The sequence below is a fragment of the Anomaloglossus baeobatrachus genome, chromosome 5 (assembly GCF_048569485.1).
Source record: "Anomaloglossus baeobatrachus isolate aAnoBae1 chromosome 5, aAnoBae1.hap1, whole genome shotgun sequence".
Classification (NCBI taxonomy): Eukaryota; Metazoa; Chordata; class Amphibia; order Anura; family Aromobatidae; genus Anomaloglossus; species Anomaloglossus baeobatrachus.
In genome coordinates this window covers 368,116,302-368,128,718 of record NC_134357.1, presented here as the reverse complement: position 1 = coordinate 368,128,718, position 12,417 = coordinate 368,116,302, and positions in this window count along the sequence as shown.

Sequence of the window (12,417 nt, the reverse complement as noted above, 5' to 3'; positions counted from 1 at the left end):
TTTCATCAGTCCACAGGACCTTCTTCCAAAATGTAATTGGCTTGTCCAAATGTGCTTTTGCATACCTCAGGCGACTCTGTTTGTGGCGTGCTTGCAGAAATGGCTTCTTTTGCATCACTCTCCCATACAGCTTCTCCTTGTGCAAAGTGCGCTGTATTGTTGACCGATGCACATTGACACCATCTGCAGTAAGATGATGCTGCAGGTCTTTGGAGGTGGTCTGTGGATTGTCCTTGACTGTTCTCACCATTCTTCTTCTCTGCCTTTCTGATATTTTTCTTGGCCTGCCACTTCTGGGCTTAACAAGACCTGTACCTGTGTTCTTCCATTTCCTTACTATGTTCCTCACAGTGGAAACTGACAGTTTAAATCTCTGAGACAACTTTTTGTATCCTTCCCCTGAACAACTATGTTGAATAATCTTTGTTTTCAGATCATTTGAGAGTTGTTTTGAGGAGCCCATGATGCCACACTTCATAGGAGATTCAAATAGGAGAACAACTTGCAAGTGGCCACCTTAAATACCTTTTCTCATGATTGGATACACCTGCCTATGAAGTTCAAAGCTCAATGAGGTTACAAAACCAATTTAGTGCTTTAGTAAGTCAGTAAAAAGTAGTTAGGAGTGTTCAAATCAAGAAATTGATAAGGGTGCCCATACTTTTGCACCGGTCAAATTTTGTTTAAATGCGGATTGCACATTTTCTGTTAGTACGATAAACCTCATTTCAATCCAGAAATATTACTGAGTCCATCAGTTATTAGATATATAAATCTGAAATAGCTGTTGCAAAAACCCAAATTGTTATAAAAAAAGGTTAACATTAATAGGGGTGCCCAAACTTTTCATATGTCTGTATAATGCTCCAGAATAAAAATAACTGCCTTGTGCCCCTGAATAAATAACTGCCCCTCACTATATACCCTGCATCCTCACACTGTTCCTTAATGCTGCCTCTTCTCTATACCGCCCAACTACACTAACCATTCTCTATTACATTTTTCTTCCCCCATGTTTCCACACAGTATTCCTCTCAATAGTCTCCTCCTATATTTCCCTCTGCCTCATATTGTCTCCTCACACATTCCTCCCCCACTGTCCATACTGTCTACTTACATATTTACCCCCTCACTGTAAATACTGTCTCCTTACACATCACACCCATTCCCCATTCTGTGTCTGCATAAATCACCCTCGCTTTTCATACTGTTTACTCATATATTACCCCACCCCCGTTACCCATGCTGCCATGCTGTGTCCTCAAATCCCCCCCCTTCGCTCCCCATACTGTGCCCACACCCATCCCCCCGAAGGCTTCCCATACGGTGTCCTCACATTTCTCCCCCTCCCAAATTCTCCATACCGTGTCTGCACCCATGGTTTTGAAGGAAAAAAACATACCAGGAAATGTTCTTTGGGACATTTTGGAGGCGTTTTTGTGTTTTGCACCAATTTTGAAAATTTTTTGAAGCATTTTAAAGGATTTTTTTTCCTGAAGCATTTTTTTTAAACCTTTTGTTTGCACAATACCTAATATAACGTGGATTCCATCAAGAGCCGATTCAGAGAAGTGACATGCACTTTCTTTTTTTACACCTGGCATTTTCCAAAACCTGAAAAGGAAGAAATGCTGAAAACACTGAACATATAATTAGGACATAGAAATGACAATGGAAATGAATAAGAAGAGTCTTTTCAAGATTTTTTTTCAGCAATTTTTCAGGTGTTTTTTAGCACAGACCTGCTTCACAAAATGCCTCAATAAACTGTGTTCACATACTCTTGTGTGCACACATCTTTTTTTAGGCTGGTCTGCTCTAAAAAAAACTCAAAAGAATGAATATATGCATTTCTATTTAAAAACAACTTGCTGTTCCCATGTTTGTCTTTTAAGAACTTCAGTTTCAAAGTCTTCAAGGCCTTTAAAGAAGTGAAATGAGGTGTTTTCATTGCTGAAGATGTTCTGAAGAGCATTTTATAAATGAAATGTAAGACGTAATAACTGACAGTCTGCTCTCCTAATCTACATGTCTCATATTGGTAACACCCCCTTTAATCACAAATAAGCTCTGGAGGCAGACTCTCAGGGAGATCAATTATATAGTAAGAAAAAATTGGGTTTTCTCTGGAATAAGACATTGGATTACAGACATCAAGGTATCATTTTAACCAACTTTCTATGACTTGCATGCCTATGTAAACGGCTTAGGGTACTTTCACACTTGCGTTTTTTCCTTCCGTCACAATCCGCCCTTTTGGAAAACAACGGCATCCGTCAACAGATTCCGCTGTTTCCCATAGACTTGTATGGATGACGGATTGTGCTAAAAGTACCTGCGTGGCTTCCGCTGGCCGACGCTGCATTGCTTCCGCCGGGCGGAAGGAATGCAGCATGTAACTTTTTTGAGCAGCAGAATCCTTTATTTTTCACTGCGCATGCTCATCTTTTTTTTTTTTTTTAATCACAGAAACTTTATTTTGTCTCTCGGTGGCCGAACATTCAGCTGAGCGCCCGGCAGCCGGCATGTGAGAGCGCTCAGCTGAGCGCCCGTCAGCCGGCATGTGAGAGTGGTCAGATGAGCGCCTGGCCACCGGCATGTGAGAGCGATCAGCTGAGCGCCCGGCCGCCGGCATGTGAGAGCGCTCAGCTGAGCGCCCGGCAGCCGTCATGTGAGAGCGATCAGCTGAGTACCCGGCCACCGGCATGTGAGAGCGATCAGCTGAGCGCCTGGCCGCCGGCATGTGAGAGCGCTCAGCTGATCGCCCGGCAGCCGTCATGTGAGAACTCTCAGCTGATCGCCCAGCAACTGGCATGTGAGAGCACTCAGCTGAGCGCCCCGCAGCTGGCATGTGAGAGCGCTCAGCTGAGCGCCCGACAGCCGGCATGTGAGAGCGCTCAGCTGAGCGCCCCGCAGCCGGCATGTGAGAGCGCTCAGTTGATCACGCCTCCGGCATGTGAGAGCTCTCAGCTGAGCGCCCGGCCGCCGGCATGTGAGCGCTCAGCTGATCGTTCACAATAGTCTGCTGCTGGTAAAACTGTAAAGAAGAAACAAAAAATAAAATAAAAAAAAAAAAAGCTTTCCGTTGTTTTGTACGATCCGTTGCATCCTTTGTGCCATTATATGCAACGCATCCGTTGCATCCGTGACACAACACAATACAACGGATGCCAATCAACGCAAGTGTGAAACTAGCCTTAGGCTAGGTTCACATTTCTGTTGTTTTAAATCCGTCAGGTCCGTCAGCGACGGATCAGTCATTTTTTAGATGTCAACTGATGCAACGGATGTGTTTTTCACAGGATTCCTTTCACAGGAATCCTGTGAAAAAACTGATCCGTCGCGTCCGTTACATCCGCTGTGCGTCCATTTTTTGACGGATCAGTCATGATCCGTTTGTGTTTGGGACAGCCCAGTGGAGGTGCCAAACATGCTGGCCATGCTCAGTAGAGCATGACGGAATCCAACGCTGGATTCCGTCATAAGACGGATTACGATGGAATCCAGCACCATAGACAAACATTACAAGCTTGACAGATTGCGACGGATTCCTGCGCGGTGCGTTAATTTTTACAGCCCGAGAACCGTTACATTCTGCGTTGTTTCCACCCGGCGGTCAGTCCAAAAATGACTGACCGTGGCACAGCGGATGCAACGCAAGGTAATCATTCACAATTCGCCACTAATACAAGTCTATGGGACACAACGGAATCCGCTACACGGATTCCGTTGTTTACCAGAGCCGCAGATTGTGACTGATACAATTTAACGGAAATGTGAACCTAACCTTAGGAGGGTTGATCCTACTGACAGAGTCCCTTTATAGAGTTTACAATAGGTACTGTGGAGATTCAATTATGTTGGTGCACAAGTTAACTTCACAACCTAAAGAAAACATAATTAAAATACATTGGGAAGTTTAGTAAACAGCTTATAATGCCAGTTATCCACTTTTTCTACCCTGGTGCATGGTTAGGCTATGTGCGCACGCTGCGTTTTTTTTCTGCGTTTTTGCATGTTTTTTGGGTGCAGTTTTGGTCTCAAAACCGCATGAATTTCCTTCCCAACAAAGGCTATGAGATTTCATTTTTGCTGTGCGCACGTTGCAGTTTTTTTTGGCTGCATCCTTTTGTTGACCACAAAGATGCAGTGTCAATTCTTTTGGCGTTTTTCACTGCACTTTTCACCCATTGAATTCAATGAGGTGTGGAAAACTGCAATGAAAAAGCAAGTTGTTATTTTACATGCGTTTTGGTGCGTTTTTCTGACAAGACTCCGGGTCAGTGGGGATTGATCACTGGTATTTGGCCAGATACTGGTCCCCATATAAAGTCTATGGGGACCAGAATCGGGCGCAAAGAGGTAAGAGCAAGCACTTCATACTCACCGGGTGGCTGTCACGCTGCTGCTGCGGCAGCTCTTTCATCTTCCAGAGCCAGCCGCTTATTAGGCTCATAACATATTCACTCCTTCCCTGCTCACCAGTGGCTGTGATTGGTTGCAAGCAGACCAGTCCCCACACTGAGTGACAGCTGTCTAAGTACAGTCAATCACAGACACCGGTGGGCGGGTCTATATAATACAGTAAATTAAATAAATAAATAATTAAAAAAGAACGCGACGTGCGGTCCCCCCCCAATTTTTATAACCAGCCAAGATAATGTCTCATAGCTGGGGGCTGGTATTCTCGGGCTGGGGAGACCCACATTATTGGGAGCCCTCCCCAGCCTAAAAATATCAACCAGCAGCCGCCCAGAATTGCCGCATCCATTAGATGCGACAGTCCCGGGACTTTTCCCGGCTCATCCCGATTGCCCTGGTGCGGTGGTAATCGGGGTAATAAGGAGTTAATGGCAGCAGGCCCATAGCTGCCACTAAGTCCTAGCTTAGTGATGGCAGGTGTCTGTGAGACACCCCCTCACTAAGCTGTAAGTGATAGTAAATAAATACAAACCCCTAAAAAATCCTTTATTTGAAATAAAACACAAAAAAAGCCCCCTCTTTCACCACTTTATTAACCCCTAAAACACCCCTCCAGGTCCGCTGTAATCCAAATGATGTCCTACATCTGACAATCACAGCAAGCTGCCATAGAACATGACTGCCCGCTGTGAGGGTCAGGCCGCAAGTGAAGTGAGTCACGCGGGATCAGCGGTGATTTCAGCTGTCACCGCACATCATCTGACTGAAGTCACTACTGATCTTGCACTCACTTCAGTTGCGGCCGGATTTGCGGTAACAGATGGAGGACTCCAGCTCCATTATTTTTTTTTTTCATGACACATAGTACTGTATATCAGTGGTAAACTGCAGTAGCCGAGCGCACACTGTGTCAGGACAGGTCCTGAGTGGGTGCGCACACATCCCTCTTTGCTAAAGCTGCACACTCACTACACCTTTTCAAACCAACCTTCTCCATCAGAATGGAAGGGATGCCAAATAATGAAAAGAAGAGCCACTTGTGCCGTCAAGTAAGAGATACTGTAATTATTTGCACCAACTTTGACTGTGATTAATAAATTCTACCTTTATCTTACCATTGAAACGCCCATTGTTCTCATTGTGTAGTATCCTTTTTTTACACTAGATGGCAACATCTGCCATAGTAAATCCAGCTCACTCCACCCTAAACTGTTTTTACATCAATAGAACTGGAACAGACAATGGGATTCATGTGCTGCAGACATTATCATTGCAAATATGTGCGTAAATATTAGCTCCCAGACATTGACAAGACACAGCTATTCAGAATCACAAGTTACATTTAGTGACACGCTGCAGTATTAAGGAGAATTAATTTACATAGTTGAGATGCACGACAACACAACTATATTGTGTATGGAAAGAATAGTAATGTCTGTGGTCCTGGATGGAATCTGATAACATATTTCTGCCATTTGTTATTATGTCTCCATTTCTTCCTGTCAGTATAATACTAGAGCTGCACATAGACATGAGTCCTGTGACATTGAGATCACAGTGCTGCACAGCTCTAGCATCGGATGCATACACTAGTGTGACTCCGGCCTTAAGGGAGCTTTACACGCAATGACATCACTAACAAGGTGTCTTTGGGGTCACGGAATTCGTGACGCACATCCGGCCTCGTTAGCGACGTTGTTGCCTGTGAAACGCACGAACGACCGCTAACGATCAAAATTACTCACCTAATCGTTGATCGTTGATATGTCGTTCTAATCCCAGTTATCGTTGCTGTTGCAGGACGCAGGTTGTTCGTCGTTCCTGCGACAGCACACATCGCTATGTGTGATACCGCAGGAACGAGGAACAACATCGTACCTGCGGCCGCCGGCAATGAGGAAGGAAGGAGGTGGGTGGGATGTTCCAGCCGCTCATTTTCGCTCCTCTGCTTCTATTGGGCGGCCGCTTAGTGACGCCGCTGTGACGCCGAACAAACCTCCCCCTTAAAGGAGAGATTGTTCGTCAGCCACAGCGTCGTCGGTGAAGAGGTAATTGCGTGTGACGCTGCCATAGCGAGATTGTTCATTACAGCAGCGATCAGCCCGTGACACGCCACTGACGTCGGTGGGTGCTATCGCTCGCGTGTATAGCCCGCTTTAGACTTGGACTACACAGCTGCAACACATCTAGAGTCAAAAATCACTAGGTGTCGCTTCTAAATCACTGCATGATACAAAAGTGAGTAGGTGCTGCTTCCGCGACAAGCAAGTCTAACCATATCAAATTTTTTGTGACTTGCTTGTTGCGGTCGCAGTACCCTCTGCGTTGACCCCATTCACTTGCCCTAGTCTTATAATTTCCTATCGGGTCACATTGCGCCAAACTTATTGGATTTTCTGTTGTTGGTCACAAAGTACTCACTTGCCATCAACTCGCATGGGATTTGTCTTCATTTTGGTTGTTATTTTTCTACATAGCAAAATCACAGCTCTAAAATAGTTGTGCAACAAGTTCCACAGATGTATTTGGTCATGAGACTTGTCTGAAAATTGCTGTCACGTGTCACATGTCACCATGTGATCCCAGCCTACTGGGGTATTCTATTGCCCACTATATAGATGTCATAGATATGTGAATGTTTCATCACATTGGTGAAGCCTTTGATTTCGGACCACCAATTCTCATATACGGATATGCTCTGATGTCATTGCAAATCTGACTTCTCTCCTATACATATAAAGCACCCAGCAAACATGTCTCATAGCCACCACTTCCTCTTTATATTCCACCGTTATAAAGCTACGGTATAAAATGTGGTGGCTTGATTGCTATATCTTCTGCTTGTTCGATTGAATGAACTAATTTAGAGGGATACTCAATTTATTTCTTCCCACCTGTACATAATGTGTAGTGTTTATAGGTACTCAGACGATGGGTGACAATAATCACTGGCCACTGGAATCACAGTTTTCTTGGCTGTCAGCAGCAAGAGAAGGAACAGAAAGTGGAGTAAACCCAGGAAGACCCAGAGAAAAGTGTGTGATGTAGTCTGATGCGCTGCACAACCTCACTGTCACAATGAACCTGGTGGAGTCAAGAGTAGATTTTAGGGGATATTTGGTACCACCCAGCGCTGTGCCCAAGAGCTCTACTATGGCTTTTTCAGACACAGAACTTCATGGGCCCTACAACACTTTTTTGAACTGCTGATTCCATGCACTGGAGGCCATTGTTGGCTTTGACATTGGAGTAGTGTTGACCTGGAGCAGGGCTGACTTCAGGTTTTCATGGGCCCGTGTGAAAGAGCCTCAGTGGGCCCCATGCAGACCCAGACACGCGCATACACAAACATGTACACATACAGGCATACGTACATATAAATATTTGAAAACAAATTCTCAAAAATACATATAAACAGACAAATATATAGACAGTTGTAGCGCCCCTGAGAACCTCAGGGCACTACAAGGAACTGCATCCTCGTGGGGATGCAGGACCTACACCCTGGGACCTAAAGTACCAGTGCCGATTCCACCTACACTCACCTAAAATCCTAGTTCTCCTCTCCACACTGGGCATAGAGGGTTAACCATGTAAGGGGATGGTCGCCATGGGAACGAGTCCCTGGGTATAGCCAGCCTGGTGGGAGAGGTCAGAGAGCCTGAGACCAGTCTAGATTCGAGTAGCACACAGGAGAGGTGTGCGGATGTGCCTGAGCTGGGACCATGTAACGGTGACCCCGGGGACACAGGAGAGATTTCGCCAGGACGGGTACCAGGATACCGCTGGGACCGGAGTACGCACGGGGCACAGGGCCCTAGGTCAAATGTCACATTTCAAACGGTTTAATAAATACCTGCACGGTGAAGACACCTTCACGGACTTCATCGAACCAAATAATCCGGGGGCATCAGTAGTAAACTAGGATCGGGGTTCAGACACTTACCTCCCCGCATGGTCCACACTGCCTGCCGTACGGAGAAGGAGACTGTACCCCAAAAGGGACAGTCGGGGTTCCCAAACGCTCCACGCTACGGGGACTCAATATACAGAGAGTACCGGGGATAGAGCAACCTGGGTCACTACATTGGCACTGATACTCTTGGAACCGGAAACAGCAAGCCAAGGGTCCATGTGAGTAGAGACTGTTGAAGTCAACCTGGTGTGGTCTCCATCATTATATGACTCGCCCACCCCAGGGCTATGGGACACCTGGTGCCGGGCCGGACTAGTCCGGGGTCGTCAGTGGTGGCGGGGCCCGGCTCCGTGGTCCTGGTGGGTGTCAATTTTATATGGCTGATGAATAAAGTTTGTGTTCGTGATGCCACCTGTGGTATGCGGCTATAAAGCCGCCGCTGCTGTATGAGGCCTCCGGGGTGATGGAATGGCAGCAATGGTGGTACTGCTCCCCACAGGTGGAGCGGTGCCCCGGGGCACAGTTGGTGCTCGTGAGAGTCTATGGTGTAGTGGAAGTCTATGCAGATGGAATAACAGAGGCAACACCAAGGGTGCTTGTGAGGCAAATCCCGGGATATGAAGATGAATTATGACTCCAGTCATAATCCCTCATCACTCCCTGGCAGTGCCCCCTCCCTTCTTGTTCTCAGTGTTCCACTTACACCTCCATGGCCATGTCCTGTGATATGGAAATTAGGTGGCTTGGGGACAATGGACACAGGATGACTCCCTGCCGTGACCCTGTAGTGGGGGCTGCTAGCTAATTAGCAAGGCTATGGAACTAGCCAGACAGAACGACTCCAGTAAAAAATGGTTCATATCTCGCAAGCCATATTTCCGATAAATATGGCAACCATAAAAATGGTGTCTCCGCATGCGGACGATGCTGGCACACCCTTTTTATGGGAGCAGGACATTGGGAAATGCCCCAGGCGTGATATCAGCCAATGGGGAACTGGCAGACAGGTCATGAGTCCCCTCGTTCTGTGGCTAAATTCATAACTATCACAATGAGAGCATTGGCGTCCGCCTACGACGCTCCCAGGCAAAGTTATGGCCCATATTCCATGTTGTGGATTGTCCATAACTCCAGCCAGGGGTGGAGCAGTGCTCCCTCTGAGGTCACTAAGGTAGGAGGGGACCTGGATTTGCCCAGGTTGATAACCCTACTTCGGCCATTTTCCAAGGTTCTTTCGCTGGGGGTCACGTGCAGGAAACATCTGTGGGAGTTCCTAGAAACCTGGTCTACAGTGCCCCCCTGTGGCCAGACGCACAAGGTAACTGATTGAATTGCATACCTGTTTGTAAACCATGCTTTATCTGTAACTGTACTCTGACATATGTATATTCTGTAGATTCCCTATTGTATATATTGTAGTTCTAGTGTGCTTTAGGCTGATTAAATTATATAATTAATCTTGGGCTGTTCTGTTATCTCGATCTTGAATCCCACGTCTGTGTGTTCGGCTAATAGTTACCGTGAAGCGGTTGGTGGCAGCGAGTTTGTGCCAAGGATTATTGTGGGGAGGCCAGTGAGATTCGGGGAGATTTTATATATTCCGCCCGCGGAGGTCGGGGGAATATATACCCTACTCTCACCGGGGACCCTCCAATAATCGGCATAAGTAGTATAGCGGCCTCCTTGCTTATTGTCGGGCAATTCCATAATTGGCCTGACTATAAGAGGGGCGCTAGAGAGCGCATCACGTGCTCTGTCTGTCGGGAGGTATAAAGGAGGGGTGACCCCCACTTGTTACCCCCCGATTGTGACGTACTGGTAGCCAGCGCGGGGGATTTCTGAGTGACCCCCCCGGTGGTTTGTGACATATTGGTGGCAAGCGGTGGGATCGAGATAATAGTGTGTGTGAGTGTGAGACCCATACTCCCAGACACTAAAGACTGCCTGCAGCAGCTGTGGCTGCTGGGGTCTTCAGACTAGCTCAACACTAGAGTGTCAGAGTGCAGATACTGTAAGGTGTGTGGAGGCATCAGGTGTCAGTTCTGTGTCAGTGACCAAAAGTCTGCAAGAATGGCTGATGGCACCAGGAGCAGAGCTATGCAACTGGCCAATGCTAAAGCCAGAGACGATGAGGAGGTTGTCCACGAGTCCTCCAAGAGCCCGACGCCAGAGAACAGCTCTGCAGAGGACATTGCACAACCTGGCACTGCTGGACAAGATGAGGAGGAGCTCGCCCAAGGGTCCTCAACGAGCCAGATGCCAGTCCTCCGCTCTGAAATGGACAGTGAATCACCAGGCTCCGCAGCGGGCCGCAGATCACCACGTGCCATTCCACCGAGCCTGGGAGGCTCGGATAGCCTTCTTCAAATGGCTATGGCCCTTCTCCAGGCTGGAGACCAGAAGGGCTACAAGGAACTCCTGGCAGAGCGCAGGGCAGAGCGGCAGGCAGCGCGTGATGCTGAGGCTGCGGAGCGGCAAGCAGCGCGTGAAGAGCGCCAGGCAGAGCGTGAGGCTGCGGAGCGACAGGCAGACCGTGACTACCAGCTGCATCTAGCCAAGCTCCAGCCCTCATCAGCCACACGTGACCTTCAAGACACCAAACTTCCAAAGGTCCGTGTTGAGGACTTCCCAGTGCTGGAGAAGGATGGAGACTTGGACTCTTTCTTGACTGCTTTTGAACGGACTTGCTTGCAGCACCATCTGGACAAGGACCAGTGGGCCAAATACCTGACCCCCCGTTTAAGGGGTAAGGCCCTGGATATCCTTGGGGACTTGCCTGCTGAGGCAGATCAGGGCTACGACACCATCAAGCGGGCCCTGATCCAACAGTACAACCTCACTCCAGAGTCCTACCGCAAGAAGTTCCGGAGCCTACAGAAGGGACCAAAGGACTCCTGGGCTGACCACCGGCGGGCACTTGCCCGAGCTGCCGACCACTGGACCCAAGGCCTGCAGCTTTCCACCGGACCGGAGATCCTGGACTTGTTCATCACGGAGCAACTCTTGTGGAACTGCCCTGAGGATCTCCGCCAGTTCATCCGAGACCAGAAGCCAAAGGGGTCCACGGCTACAGCTGCCCTGGCCGATGACTACACCAACAATCGGGCTCCTGAAGCCAGGAGAGCAGCCACCAGCAGCACCTGGAGAGGGGGTAAGATGAACTCTGCGACTGCCCCACCTGCCCCTAGACTGCAGGGGGTGTCCCCCTCAACTCCCCTCTCCAGGCCCGTGGCAGAACCAAGACGGTGCCACCAGTGCAACCTACCTGGACACTTCAAGGCCATGTGCCCTCAGCGTCCCAAGGCCCCGGCTCCGTCCCCGTCCCAAGGGCCGCCCAAGGTGTATTGTGTGGGTGGGGGTGGTGGTAGGTCCCTGGACAGCTTCCAACCTGTCACCGTCGGCCGGTCTGTGACCATGGGACTGCGAGACAGCGCCTCGGAGGTGACTCTGGTGCGGCCTGAGATGGTGTCCCCCCAAGACTTGATCCCTGGAAAAACCCTCGCTGTCTCCGGGATTGGAGGCATTGACCCGGCGCTGCCTGTTGCTGACATTTATGTGGACTGGGGCGCAGGGCGAGGGGTGAGGGAGGTGGGGGTAACTGATCGGATCCCTGCAAACGTGCTACTTGGGACAGATTTGGGGCAGATAACCTCCCAGTTTGGGCCCCCCCCAAGGGCTGAACCTTCAGCCAGTACTGACGTGCCTCCGGACAATGTTAATGTGTTATCTATGAATGATGTAAGGGAGGAGGGAGTGAACTCTGATATTTCTGCTTGCACAGACACCATAGACACACACACAGCTGCAGCTGTGACAGAGGAGGGGGTCAGAGAAAGGTGTGACGATGCCTCTACAAGTAATCAGCCTGTGAGCTGGGATCTGTTGCCCTCTGAAGGGATAAGCAGAGAGCAGGGTGCTGCAGGGGGAGGACCAGTGTGTGGGGTGGGGGCTACCACAGCAAATGTGGGGTCCCCAGAGATTTCACAGCGGGGTTCTGTTGCTGCAGGAGGGGAACAGGCAGGTGAGATTGGGGCCGGTCCAGGAGCGGAAGTGCTCCCAGGTAAGATCTCGGTGCATGG